This window comes from Phaenicophaeus curvirostris, chromosome 12 (genome assembly GCF_032191515.1).
Source record: "Phaenicophaeus curvirostris isolate KB17595 chromosome 12, BPBGC_Pcur_1.0, whole genome shotgun sequence".
Taxonomy (NCBI): domain Eukaryota; kingdom Metazoa; phylum Chordata; class Aves; order Cuculiformes; family Cuculidae; genus Phaenicophaeus; species Phaenicophaeus curvirostris.
Window position 1 is genome coordinate 18,433,161 of NC_091403.1, and position 14,153 is coordinate 18,447,313.

Genomic DNA, 14,153 nt, shown 5'->3' on the forward strand with positions numbered 1-14,153 from the left:
AGCACCTGCCCCAGATCCTGGTTGAAGTCTGCATTGCCTTAAGCCCCCCAGAGCTGGGCAGCAGCCCCAGACTACAGACAGGAAGGCATTTCTACCACGCTTATGGCAACAGAAACCAGTGCAGTCCTGGGCTCAGCATGACCAGGGCACGTGAGTGTCATATGTCCAGCAATACAACAGTGCCCGAGCTCGTGTGCCACCTACCCAGGTCAGATGCAGGCAGGATGCTGGGGGATCGGATGCCAGGGGCACGCTGGGCTTTGGCCTCTCCACTGCTTTCCACTCATGCACTGTGGGTGAAACGATATCGCAATTAGGGCTTTAAACCTGGCATTTGAGGCGCAAGCGGGAGAGAAATTAAAAAGCTGTGAAAGCTTTTCCCTTCTCCCTCCCCAAACCAGAGCTCAGCTGAGCTTAATCTTCATCTGAGCTGATATTTAAAAGCTATAAATCAGGCTGCAACAGACAGAAAAACACAACTACCAAAATTTAGTGGAGCCACTGCTGAAAGGACCAAAATGAACTGCTTAATAGAAGTCATTTTCCCATGGAAATGGAGAAGGCCTGTACTTAGCAGAGCATTGATCTGCTGACAGCTACCGGGACAGATTTGGGCCAGAGCACTTGGGAATCATTTGCAGTGATCTCTCAAAAAACACATGAATGCAAAAGCCCTCTGAAAACTGCTGTTGTAAAACAGTGCTGTAGCTGTCTGCAAGGCTGGATAGCACTCACTCAACCTGGGATTCCACTGCCCTCAGTAAACCTGCCGAGGCAACTTAGACCCAGGTCTTGCTCCTGGCAGCATCCTTGTACCCCAGCCTTGGTGTCTTCAGGTTGTGCAGAGCAATAAAATGCTTCAGAGAGGGCAGGAAATGCAAAACACCACTAAGCTGCAAAAGGGTCCTGCAGCAATAAGGCACGAAGCTCTGGCTGGGGGACTCTGCATCCCACGGACCTGGTGTGTTTGGGGGTCCTCCACAGATGCACAGGGAGTTGGAGATGCTGTGTTACAGCCAGGGACACCCCAAAACACTACCCAGAGCAAAGCATCACTGCACACATGGGAGGCAGCACAGCCTGCTCAGGCTGCCAGCACCGCAGCACTCAAATGAACCGTGTCCCAGCCTCCAGCTCACCTCCCCACTGCTGCCACAGCCCAGGAGGGCTGGAAAGGCAGCAGCACAGGTGCCATGCGCTGAAAGAGAAGTGTCCCACATTCACTACTCCTCCTGATGGAAGCCATTTTCCATCCCAATTGTTACTGGTTTGGGGGATGAAAACAAAGCAGGGAGGCATTTCCCTCCTCTTATGGAATATAAGAAGTATTATAAGTGCTGCTGGAGGGGCTCCAGCCCCGCTGCAGGACCCTACCTACCCTTCCCAGCACAGGGACACAGCACAGGGCTGGTCAGGAGTCTCTCACCTGCCTGCTAGATTTTCCAAAGCGGTTATTATGTGACATAACCCAAGGAAAGCAAAACCATCTCATTTCCAGAGGTGTTGAGTGCCCTTGGCACTTACTATCTTCAAACCCAGGTACTCACTGCTCCCAGCCCTTGGCTAATTCTCACCACCACACAGTCTCCACAACAGCAGTGAAACAGATGACTTGGAAGACACATGGGGCAGGGAGGGCACAGGCAAGGAGAGATGCAGCCCTTTCTCTCCTGCTCAGCCACTTGAGCCATCCCCCTTATCCACATAGATCCTGCATGGACTGGATCTATAACACCAATTAATGGTTATTGCTGCTTGCGGTTTTTTTATTCCCATTACTGACTCCACCTCCTTATGACCTCATATTTATAGCAGATCTTACAATGATTCCAAAAGCTACCAAAATAAACCATATAATAATAGAATCATTAAGGTTGGAAAAGACCTCCAAGATCATCAAGTCCAACTGCCAGCCCAATCCCACCATGTCTCCTAAACCATGCCCTCAAGTGCCACATCTACAGGTTTTTTGAACACCTCCAGGAATGGAGGCTCCATCACTGAACTGGGCAGCCTCTGCCAGAGCTTCACCACCCTTTCAGTAAAGAAATTTTTCCCAATATCCAATCTAAACCTCTTCTAGTGCAATTTGAGGCCATTTCCTCTCATCCTACCACTTCTTACTTGCAAGAAGCAACCAGCATCCACTTCACCACAACCTCCTTTCCAGGAGCTGCACAGAGTGATGAGTTCTCCTCTCAGCCCACTCTTCTCTAGGCCAAACAGTCCCAGGTCCCTCAGGTGCCCCCAGAACCTCTGGGCTCCAGACCCTCAATGTCTTTCTTGGAGTGAGGGACGCCAAACTGAACCCAAGATTCAAGGTGCAGCCTCACCAGTGCTGAGTACAGCGACACCACCCCTTCCCTGCGCCTGCTGGCCACACCAGGGCTGATCCAAGCCAGGATGCCGTTGGCCTTCTTGGCCATTGCTGGCTCATGTTCAATCACTGTCATCTTTTCAGGCCCTTTTCAGCTGGGCAGCTTTCCTGCCCCACTTCCCTAAGCCTGAACCATCCATAGGAGCAAACCAGTGCCTCTGCTTTAGGGAGCACAACCTGTCGTATCGATGCTTCTGAGGACATCTGAGGTCCTAACATTCTAACATTGCTCAAGAGCCTGCAGAAAGCACTGAAAAATAGGAAACAACTTCTTTGTTTTATTTAGTTATTTCTGTTTTCACACATCACTTCTTTTAAAAGACTAAAAACATGTTTACGAATTTAACATTTAAATGGATCAAAATCTGTTTAGCTAGGAAAGAAAACAACTCTCCCACCCCAAACTTCTGGTGGGCTGGGACCTGCTTTTCAATCTTCCACCCACAGCAAATATTTCAAACCCATTTTTAAGGTGACAGGCTGCTTCTGGGGACAAATAGGGGAGAGAACCTGTTGGAGGGGGCTGCTCCACCACCCTCCTGTCATTGCCTCCAGCAGCCCTTACCCAGAAAACCAGGGACACCCAGGCAGCAGGGTCAGCTGAGACAGGGAACAATAAAGGCATCTATGTGTGGGGACAGCATCCAGGGAAGACAAATGAGAAGCCTTCTTTCCTTCTCCATTAGCAGCTTTCCACAAGGAGGATCAATGCAGCCCACTGTAACTGCACCGTTGTTCCATTTTTAATTAATGAAAGAAAAAACTAATCTTTGAATTAAACTTCTCATTACTCCAGCTGAATACCCACTAAGTAAATTTAATTACTGTATGAATCGGGTTTCTCCCTGCCTGTTTCATTAGCTACTGATAAAAATGAAGGTGGGGGGGAGAGAAGGAGAGATGAAAACAGAGAAAGAGAATGGAAGATGGGGAAAAATAAACGCAAAACCAAGAGGCAAATGAATCAGCAGGTTTTGGAGGCCTGGGGAAAGACCAGCCTAAACCAAGCTGGAGGGATTCCCTATGGGATAAACCTCCTTCCTCCAACCCAGTCACTACCACCATCACCTTACAGACAAACATCACCTGAAGGAGCATAGAACCCCATGAGCTCTTTCACCATGCATCTACCCCATACCCCAGAGGCTGGTCCCTGCCCAAGCTGTGCTCCAGCACACTGCAAGGATCTCTTGGGTATGGAGGCCATAAGTATGAGGTCCTACCACCATCCCCACCTTGGTTCATGATCATATGCAAAATAGCAGACAGGCTTGGGCACAACTGGCTCCCCTCCAGAGAAGGGCAGACACCGATTTCAGATCTGCAATGACCTTTGATCCCTTCCTATCTCACATAGCTCTGAACAGCCAATTTTTGCCTCTGCAACACAGGCAGCAGCCCTGTAACACTTCAGCAGGGAGCCAGTGCTGACAAAAACATAGGATGCACATGAGAACAGATCTCAAACACCTGCTGTCCTACCACATACTGAGACACCTGCCTGGCACTCTTTGAATTTTAAGCTTTTCTGCTGGAGTGGAAGCCCTGCATGCCCAGGCTGCTGAGAGCTGGGTAGATGCCAGCTGTATGCTCCTCCTAGGAAGGCAGTGGAGGATGCATTCTGGCAGCCCCCCATGCTGCTGCGCAGATTTTGTTTATGGCATGATTTGAGGGTCTCTCCTACTTTCCCACTTAAATTCACCCCACTATTCCTCCTTCCTGATGAAGGGCATGAACCAGCACAGGGCAGGCACAGCCTCACACCAGGGAGGAGTCCAGTAGCCCACACCAAGCACAGCAATCTCCCTTCTACCACATGTCTCCACATCCAGCAGTTGTGATGTGACTATTGATAAGGTCACATTGGGATAAACTGGAGTGGAGAGAGTAGTAAATGAGGAGTGCAGTCTCTTCCTATCATTAGGGAGCTTCAGCTTTCAGCTGAGCTGAGAGCATGATGGAAGGGCTACTCAGAAGATCTCACAACAATGGAATTGTGCAAGTATGATCAGACCATCTCCTCCTTGTCATTCAGGGGCCAAGAGGAGCCCATGCAGGCTTCTCCTGCAGCCACATGGTTTGGGTCTTGTTCACCACATGGCACTGTCCCTCTGCCTCACATTGGCTGCTTGTGGCCCTCAGTATCCAGCTGCTGGTCTTCTGCAAGCTATGATGCTGCTAGGAGAGAGGGTTTCTCCCTTATTCCCATGACTTTGCTACATCATCTAACCTAAACCCAACCGACATGTTTGAACTTGTCCCTCCATGCTCTGGCCACAAAAAAACAGCCACCCTTCTCCCTTCCCTCCCCACTGCTTCCTCTAGTCCTTCCTGCTCTCTCCTCCCTCCTCAGCCTAGTAGTCTCCTTCCCAGATGGGTTTCTCCCATGCAGCACAAACCTAGCTGCAAACACCTTTCAGGCAAAGCAGGTCCCTTCAGTGTCACATGCATCCCTCCCAGAAATGGACTCTCTCAAACAGGGACAAGGAAAGCACTGTGATAACATGCACAGATGCTGCGGGGAGCAAAGAGGGCTGGGTGAGACTTGCCCTGAACCTGCAATCCTCAGCAGCAGCCAGTACGGCTCTAGGCACACATGGCAGCGGCCACCACCACAGCCTCAGGGCTCCATCCCATTCCCAGGAGGATGCCAGCTCCCAGGTGGGCTCAGCACAGCACACTCTCCTTGCAGGCACGAGCTTTCTGCCAGAGCTAAAATTAGCTCCCCACAGAGCCTCTCCTGCCATCCCCGAAGTCATTGGTACAACATGTTCTGCCACCACAGGCTCTTCCCAAGCTCTCACTCAAAAAACCCAATGATGCGTAGTACGTGCCTTGCGGCTCCGACTCCCTCGCACGCACAAAGCCAATAACCCTGCAGGTTTTGCATCCACCACCTCCCCGCTCCCTCTTCCTGCCTGCTGGCTCTGCCTAAACTCCCTTGCGCTGCCCACCAGCCCAGCATCGCTGGTGTGACACCCGCTCCTCCAGCCTCTAACTCTGCCAGCAACGTGCCTTGAGGATTTGGGCTGGGAAAACAGGGTGGGGGGCGAGCACTTGTTTTTTGGTTTAGTAGCCAAATTGAGAAAGAGTAATTCAGGTTGACTAAAGTATTTCTTTTCTTTGCCAATTTTTTAAACCCCAAGTAATGATCTGGGGCTGAATGAAACATTTTGTTTGGTCTGAAGTGAAGCTTTCGTTTTGTTTGTAGGTGGCTTCTCTCCCCCCACATTGAAAAAAAAAAACCCTGAGAAAAAAATTCAAACTGAAATGTCATCTTGAAACAGATGGCTGAAAGGTTTCATTTTGAAAATGTCAAAATGAAACTTTTCAGTGTTTCACTTTTTTTCCCCAGCCAAAACTACTTGCTAAATACAACCTGAAATCGTGAGCTGCTACTGTTGACTGAAACCTGAATTATTCCATGCATAAGCTGTTCACTCAAAGCCTTTTTTGCAGCACATCCTGCTATAGAGGGGTGATGCACGCAGAGCAAATGGGACAGTGAGGTCTGTAGCATGTCCGTCTCCTGAGAAGCAGCAGAAGAAAGGAAAGCATCAGCCCAAGGACTTACCGTGGCAGCAGATCTCTGCAGCTTTGTTTCAGGTGCTGGAGGGGCTTCCTGTGCAGCAGAGGGAGAGGGGGGTGCTGCAGCCCCGGGTGGGACAGGGGGTTCCTGCCTGTCTCATGGGACCCAACACGGAACAGCGGGGCACCTCACTCAGCCCTGGACACACAGCCCTGCAAGGCAGGAAAATGGGGAGAGCATGAGAAGATGCTGAAAGGAGAAACATCCAGCTTGGTGGGTTGAGGCCAAGCACAGTCAAGGGATTAGAATCATAAAGGCTGGAAAAGTCTTCTAAGATCATTAAGTCCAACCAAAGCCCAACACCACCATGTCCCAAAGTGCCATGTCTACATGTTTTTTAAACCCATGCAGGGATGGTGATTCCACCACTTCCCTGGAGAGCCTCTTGCTTCACCTATGGCAAGGTGGTGATGGCATGGAGTGCTGGGTTGCCTGGTGTCAGGTCTGTTTCCTGACTCTACTTCTCCATGCAACACCTTTATCTCCTCTTGCCTTGCTCTCAGGGTGCACCAGCCCTTCTGCTCACTAGCACAGGGCCTCCCATGCCAGTGGCCACACAAAAGGCAAGCAGGAGGACATCTGAAGTATCACACCAGCAGCAAACCCAGGCCAAGAGATACGCCCAACTGGAAAGCACATCTAGGAGAGGTTGCTCCTTCCCACCCGCAGCCATTGATCATTGCCACCAGCCCACACCACAGCAGTTCCAGCAGACAGACATTGAGGAAGGCTTTGCCCACCTGCCTGCTCTTCCTCAAGGATGGATGATGTTCATCCCAGACCTAGACAAAAATCTGATCCCAAGGATGCGTTCTAACCCAGCTGAGAGCTAGCTCAGGGCTGAACAGTTGTTACCAATAGCAAACCCCCATGGCCCCTCTCCCACCCCCTGAAGCCATGGGTCCTGGCTGTTAGTCCCAGCCACTGCCGTGTACCAGGACCACAAGCAGCTGATTCCATTCCTACATCCCAAGGCCCCTCTCCCAGCTGGGTGTCTAGGTGTCATGGTGATGAAGAGCAACAAGCCTGGTGAACCACATACAAGGTTCCCGCTTTCAGCAAGCGGGAACCCAATTTTAATTGCAAATTTCACAGTCCAAGAGTTTTCAAGTGCAAGCCCGCCAGTCCTCCATTCTGCCTTGAAACCTGGGCCTCAACACACAGGAAGGAAATGGAAATATTTTTAAATTTTCCATTGCTCCACAAAGAGCTGAAGGATTCCCGGGGTGCAGCAGAAAGCAGCAAAACAGGACAGATAGGAGGGCACTCTCAGCAAAACTCCAAACTTTTAGTCCAACCCAAAGTGATGGTTATAAGAAGCTGGTTTATGTTCTACAAGAAACCAGGTGATGAAAATATATGCTACAAAATCCTATGAAAACAAGCACTGACACCTAAACCCAAAATCCACAAGCCAGGTGCACAGTTCAGGTTAGAAACTTAAGTTCTATTTCTTTTCCCTTTTGCCTCCAGCTCAGTTCAGGGGCAACGGCACTGAGATAGTACAGGAGCATTATTAACCTTCCAGCACAAGCACACACCACAAAATGCCAAGGCTGGTGTCAGAAACCTGTTTTTGCAAGATCACTGCCCCGATTGCTAGATGAAAGAGGATTAGATGGAGCTTAGACTAAGCACCTTGCCAGTGTCATAGAATCACCAGGTTGGAAGAGACCCACCGGATCATCAAGTCCATCCATTCCTATCAAAAACTAAACCATGTCCCTTAGCACCTCGTCCACCCGTCCCTTAAACACCTCCAGGGAAGGTGACTCAACCCCCTCCCTGGGCAGCCTGTTCCAGTGCCCAATGATCCTTTCTGTGAAAATTTTTTTCCTAATGTTCAGCCTAAATGTCCCTTGGTGGAGCTTGAGGCCATTCCCTCTTGTCCTGTCCCCTGTCACTTGGGAGAAGAGCCCAGCTCCCTCCTCTCCACAACCTCCTTTCAGGTAGTTGGAGAGAGCAATGATGTCTCCCCCTCAGCCTCCTCTTCTCCAGGCTGAACACCCCCAGCTCTCTCAGCCATTCCTCATAAGGCCTGTTCTCCAGCCCCCTCACCAGCTTCGTTGCTCTTCTCTGGACTCGCTCCAGAGCCTCAGCATCCTTCTTGTGGTGAGGGGCCCAGAACTGAACACAGGATTCGAGGAGCGGTCTCACCAGTGCCGAGTCCAGAGGGAGAAGAACCTCCCTGGACCTGCTGGTCACGCCGTTTCTGATCCAAGCCAAGATGCCATTGGCCTTCTTGGCCACCTGGGCACTCTGTTGGCTCATGTTCAGTCGCAGTCAACCAACACCCCAAGGTCCTTCTCCTCCAGGCAGCTTTCTAGACAGACTTCTCCTAGTCTGTAGCTGCACAGGGTTGTTGTGCCCCAAGTGCAGGACCCGGCATTTGGCCTTGTTAAACCTCCTGCCATTGGTCTCAGCCCAGCGGTCCAGCCTGTTCAGATCCCTTTGGAGCCTCCCGACCCTTCAGCAGATCCACGCTTCCACCCAGCTTAGTGTCATCCGCAAACTTGCTAAGGGTGCCCTCGATGCCTTCATCCAGGTCATTGATAAAGACATTGAACGGGGCTGGACCCAGGACTGAGTATTAAGGATCCCACTTGTAACTGACCTCCAGCTGGATTTCACACCATTTCCCACCACTCTCTGGGCCCGGCCAGCCAACCAGTTTTCCACCCAGGAGAGTGTGCGCCTGTCCAGGCCAGAGGTGACAGTTTCCGAAGCAGAATGCTGGGAGCAACTCTGTCAAAGGCTTTACTGAAGTCCAGCTATAAGATGATGCCACTGCTACTGCTAAGGTAGTGCAGAGACAGATTTATCTGCTAAGAGAGAAAATCTTACTTCAGAGAGCCCTCCCTGGCACAAAGAGGTGCTGGCCAGGTCCTCAGCAGGAGGCTACGTGTCTGCAGGGGCAGGGCAGACCTGGCTGCCCGGATGGAGTCACATGGAATAAGAGGCAGACTCGCTCCAAACTCAAACCTCCTCCAAGTTCAGGGGGCGGCAATCGGAAATTAAGCCCATCTGTTCCCAAAACATTGTGCTAGCAGAGAGGTGAGGAGACTGAAAATCTGAGCTCTAAGCAAATCAAAAGTCCTACAGAGCCAGCAAGCTGTCAGTCAGGGAAGGGATGCTACCTCAGGTTCATTACTGCAATGAGTTTGAAGATCTCAGCCCAGAACTCAAATCACTTGAGAACAGGAACTGCAGCAGCACATGGATCCTCCACATAAACCTACCGCAGAACAGATGAAGCTGGGGCTCGACAAACATCCTGGGTGAGCTACACTGGGTACAGATGACGGAAGGGAAACTGAGGCAGGCAGGTGATGCCATGCCAGCTCTGGAGTCACCGCAGCCAAATCCACCTGTGAGGCAGGCGGCTGCATCCATCCCAGCTCCAGCAAACGTGCCTTGTCATGTGGAACAGTATATCAGAAAAGAATATTAAGTGATCAATCAGCATTAAAACCAGCAAAGTTTGCTGCGTTTAAAAGAAAACGTTTCACTTTTTTTCTCTCTCCAATTCCACCTTTCATTTTAAGACCACCTCAATTTTTTTTTCTATCCCCGATTCAAACAAACTCTGCTGTCGAGTCCAAACACTCACTTTGCATTTCTGCCACATTCAGTCAAATAAATCATTCAGAACCAAACTGAACCGACACATTTCCCCTTCTCCCTTGAAGGAATGATGCTAAACCACCCAGCCAGCTTGGAAATCCATTTTCTGCCCAGTTCCTGCTAAAAGCCAGGCCAGTGGGGTGTTGGCTGGGAGCAGAGGCGTGGGAGGTAGCAGCCAGGTGGGATTTGGAAGTGCTGCCTACAAAGCACCTCATGGTGCCAGGACATTCAAAAAAAGCAATTTTTACACAGCCTTTATCCCTGACAGACAGAAATAATGCAGGAGCAGAACGGAATCAGGCGTAGGGAGACAGAATGAGATTTAGGAGTGGGTCCTGAACACCACTCAGGGTACCTGGGGCCAGGCTAGCAAAGGAGCTGAGACGGCTACTACAAGGCAGCACATCCAGCATCAGAAACAGGGCAGAAGTACCTGCTCCCTGATGCTTGCATAAAATAGAAACTCAGATTTAGCAGAGTATTTATGAGTATTGAGGGGGAAAAAAAGCTATGCCACAGGGAATAATGGGGCTTTCTTGTGGCTGGCAGCTGAATGGAATAAATCTATCCACTGGGCATAAATTGTTTAAGCAAAAAGTCCCTCTCAACTTGAATATTTCGCAAGAAAAATAGCAACAAAAAAAAGGGAAGGAAAAACTCTGAACCCTCATCATTTCTCTCCTCAAGGTCAGAGTTGTTATTCTCTTCTGTGAAGGAGAAAAAGCACCTTTCACAAGTAAGTTTAGCTAAAAAATGAAACCTTTGGGAAGCAAGTACATTACTACTTTGACTGACCTGCCTGGCTGGATTAGGCTAAATATCTCTATTTAACAGACTTTCAAAAAGAAGTCATGGGGAGGCTCAGTGTTGGGGCAAGCTGTTGGGAGTGAGGAAGCTTCAGTGACCTGCTCCGAAGGGGAGGACCCCAGAGCCATATGCAGGTAGCCCTGCTGCATCTCTTGCCCAAGGGGCATGATCCTGCTGCCCTTCCCAGTCTGCTCCTGCCCTCATCCCAAGCACAGAGGTGGCAGAGGCACCAGCCTGATGTCACCTGCAGGAACAAGCCTAGGTGTGGCACACAGCTGGGATGGGGCAGAGGCAGCTGGGGCAAGGGAGACATCAGCCCCTGTGTTTACAGCAGTCAAGGAGAGCAGCCTCGTGCCAGAGCACAGGATCCAGAGCCTCTTTGGTTATTATGCAGAGGCTGTGCTGAGGTTGCTGCTTTAGTGCACTGCAGGCACTAAATTAAGGGGACATTTACAACCCACAATGCAGAGAAGCAGCTGCTAAAGGTGGCCACAGTGAGTAACTTCACCTCTGGGTGAAAGGCTCCATGAAATCTCAGCCAGGAGGGAACAAGACAGGAAAACAAGTCATTCCTTCCACTTACTCTGCTGCAGGGCAACGCCAGGACATCTCTGGGCACCTGGGGCAAGTGGGGACAAGCAACAACCTGCTCTGCTTGGTGCCAGACAGCATCTCTGAGACCTGCCTGATTTGGAGGGGATGCAAAGCCCTTAGGACACTGATGTTTGGTGCACTTAGCAGAGTCCTAGTGTGATAAACTGCACCACTACATCCACCACCACTTATGTGGAGCAAACCAAAGGGATCTATCCCCCAGAAACAAAGCTTCATCATGATGAGGGTAGCAAGGCACTGGCACAGGTTGCCCAGGGAAGTTATGGATGCCCCCTCCCTGGAAGTGTTGAAGGCCATAATAACCAAGCTGGCTACAGTTGTCAAAAAGGGGAGTAGTAGAGAATTACAGCTCCCATGGCTCTTACTGGGAGCAGCCAACACTGCTCCCTTCCTCCTTCCATGCCCACATCAAACCCAACTCACCAGGGCTTTCCATCCAGCACTGTTCCTTCCTCTTCCACCTTGCTGGGCAGGAACAGCCAACTTAAGCACTAGGAAAATCCTAGCATGCTTGCACAGATGAGCCAACCATGCCCTGCGCCTCCCCTTTCCTCCAGCACCCAGCTCATTTGCTGATCAGTGGCACCAGGACCTCTTCCTTGCAGGTTCCAGGATGCACCATGCTGTGCTCAGCCATGCAGAGAATGGGATGGCTCTTGGTGGGAGATGATATAGACTTATCCCAGCTCAAGGCACCAAGCCCAGAGGAAGTCACCTCCTAGAAGCAGCCAAGAGGAAAGGGAAGCAGCAGAAGACAAGGCAAGAGCAGAGATGAGCAGACACGCACACATGAAGTGAGGAGAAAGGGATTAACTCAGCTTCAGCCAACACAAAGGCAGGAGGGTGTGCTGAGAGGGGATTCTCAAGGTCACAGCACCGACCAGCACACACACTGGCTTTTGTCAATAATTGCATGCTGGGCTGTGAGCAAAATTACAGAGGGGCTGTGAATATAGGGGGCATTTCTACCCAAGCAGAGAGAACAGCAGCACCCCTGAACAGCACCACAGCACAGGGAGACTTGACCCACTCACTGCAAAGCACAAATGGTGTCGTGCTAACATCCCTGCAGCTTGGAGATCCTTTTGAGATATTTCATTAACTCAATGAATTGACACTCAAACCCAAGGCATTTCCTGCCTGTAGGAACATGCAGCCACTGTAACCATCTCCTGCAGCGAGGTGCTTGCTTGGAGATACCATATGTGTGGGATTTGAACAGTCTGTCCCTGGGACCAGCCCAGGGCAGCGTCCATCATCCCTCCTGCAAACAGACTGCCTCACCCCATGCAGCCCTCAACCAGAGCAGGGTGCCAGGAGCACCGGCCAGCCCAGGCACTCGGGGATGGAGCACCCTTACCTGGAGGATTGCTCTAAATGCCCCAGCTAGGAACAGATGGCTGCTCCTCCGCAGCTTCAGAGCCCTCTCCTGTCTGTCAGCAGAGCCAAGACCCTGCAGCTCCCTTGTTTTTGGGAACCACATGCTTGAGTGTGCCCAGGGTTACTGCACTTGACAAAGGTACCAGCAGGGGACAATTTCTGGCTCCTTTTGTGGAGCAGGTCAGATCAGTGGATCATGAATTGACTCCTTTGGCCTTTAAACGTGCAAGAGGTCTTGAACTTCTCTGAAAACCAGTCCTGAGCCTGGAGGGCTGCCCAGAGCAAGGGATCCTGCTGTCTCAACCCAAAGCCTGTGCAATATGCCCCCAGGTGAGCATGTCATAGGGTGAGCATCCGATGAGCCATGGGGAAGCTAAAATCACAGCCAAGGCCAGTTACAAGAATAGAATTGGCTCAGACTGAGCAAATGTAACTTTCCATCACTTTACAACCAGCCAGGCATCCTACAGGCCAGCTGGCTTCCATGTCAGTGCACCTCCCATCCATTTCAAGCGACCTGATAACACCAATGCTTCACAAGACCAGCTCAAGAAGCCTTGGGAGAGTTATTACGCAAAGCCAGGTGGCTGGACTTGACCCAAATCTTAGGCAAGTGATTAAATTGATTGGCATTTCTTTGGAAAGAAAACTGCTGTGCTGTACCTGCCATCCATCTTCAGAAAACTATTAACTGCACAGTCACAAAACTGGGTGCACCTGTAAGACTACACAAGTGCTTGCAGACCAGTGAAGCTCAACCTCACCTGCAGCCCTGGGACCAGCCACCCCCTTCAGGCTCCAAAAATGGGGTTCTTTGGCCAAGCTGCTCCTCTTGAGTTACCACACCTGGGAAGCTCTCACTGTAGGATCAGGGATGCAATACTCATGGGGGTGAGTGTTGAATTGCTTGTCTGTCTGTCTATGATCTGGATGAATTTCACCCCATGGGTTACATAATGAGTCTATTCTGGCTGGGAACAGACTGTCACAAAACTGCCTTTGCACAGGGTTCAGATTCACATCCTACTGAGACCCCTCTGCTCCTACAGGGCACGGTAACGCTGCCAGCCAAGAACAAGGTATCATTCTACCCCTTTGACTACATACACTAAAAATCAAGTTTCTTTTCTTTCAGAGTAAAGGAAAATAAAGGCAGCAGCATTTCCAGGTGAGAGCAGCACAAAAGCAGCTACTGAATAACACCAACCAACTGCCAGCTCCACCATCTCCCACATCCTCCCTACCTCCCCATTGCCCTTGCCAGCACAGTCCCATGCTGAAACAAGGGCTGCTTTCCCAGGCACAGGAGCAAGGGATGCCATTCCCAAGCCAGCTTTCCTGTGCACCAGGGCAGGACATCATCCAGGTTCAACGTCAGAACTCAAAACTCAGTTTTTAATCCATTACAGATTAAGGGACTGCCTGTTTGATGAATGAGCACAGCCCAAACAGCCTGCACCCACTTGCTTCAGTTCAATCACACAGCCCCAAGGACTGGCAACCAATGATTTACATATTGAGGACATTGTGTGGTCTTGGGTTATTTTGCCCTGGAGAGCGCAATATCCAGGAATCTCCAAGAAGACAAGGGAGGTCATTAAGTTTTATGTCCTGTATATAACGAATCCACCAGCAAATGCTCAGCTGGGGCAGCGGTGTGGAAATTGCCAAAACTGCTGCACTGAGAAGTTGAACTGTGCTTAGACAGGGATCCCAAACAAGGCAGAATCTGCATTTAATACCTATTATCCTAACATCTCC

General features: G+C 50.5%; 1 protein-coding gene across 3 annotated transcripts in view; it reads right to left on the bottom strand.

The window, feature by feature from the left end:
* The window catches only part of LINGO1 (leucine rich repeat and Ig domain containing 1), a 176,785-nt gene that overhangs the window by 70,232 nt on the left and 92,400 nt on the right, over positions 1–14,153 (bottom strand). For 2 of the 3 annotated variants that reach the window (XM_069866901.1, XM_069866902.1), the window contains 2 exons: positions 5,952–6,118; positions 205–290 (listed from right to left, as the gene is read on the bottom strand). The gene's annotated coding sequence lies outside the window, so the exon portion shown is untranslated. The remainder of the gene's footprint in view (positions 1–204; positions 291–5,951; positions 6,119–14,153) is intronic. The other variant, XM_069866903.1, reaches the window with a different exon arrangement.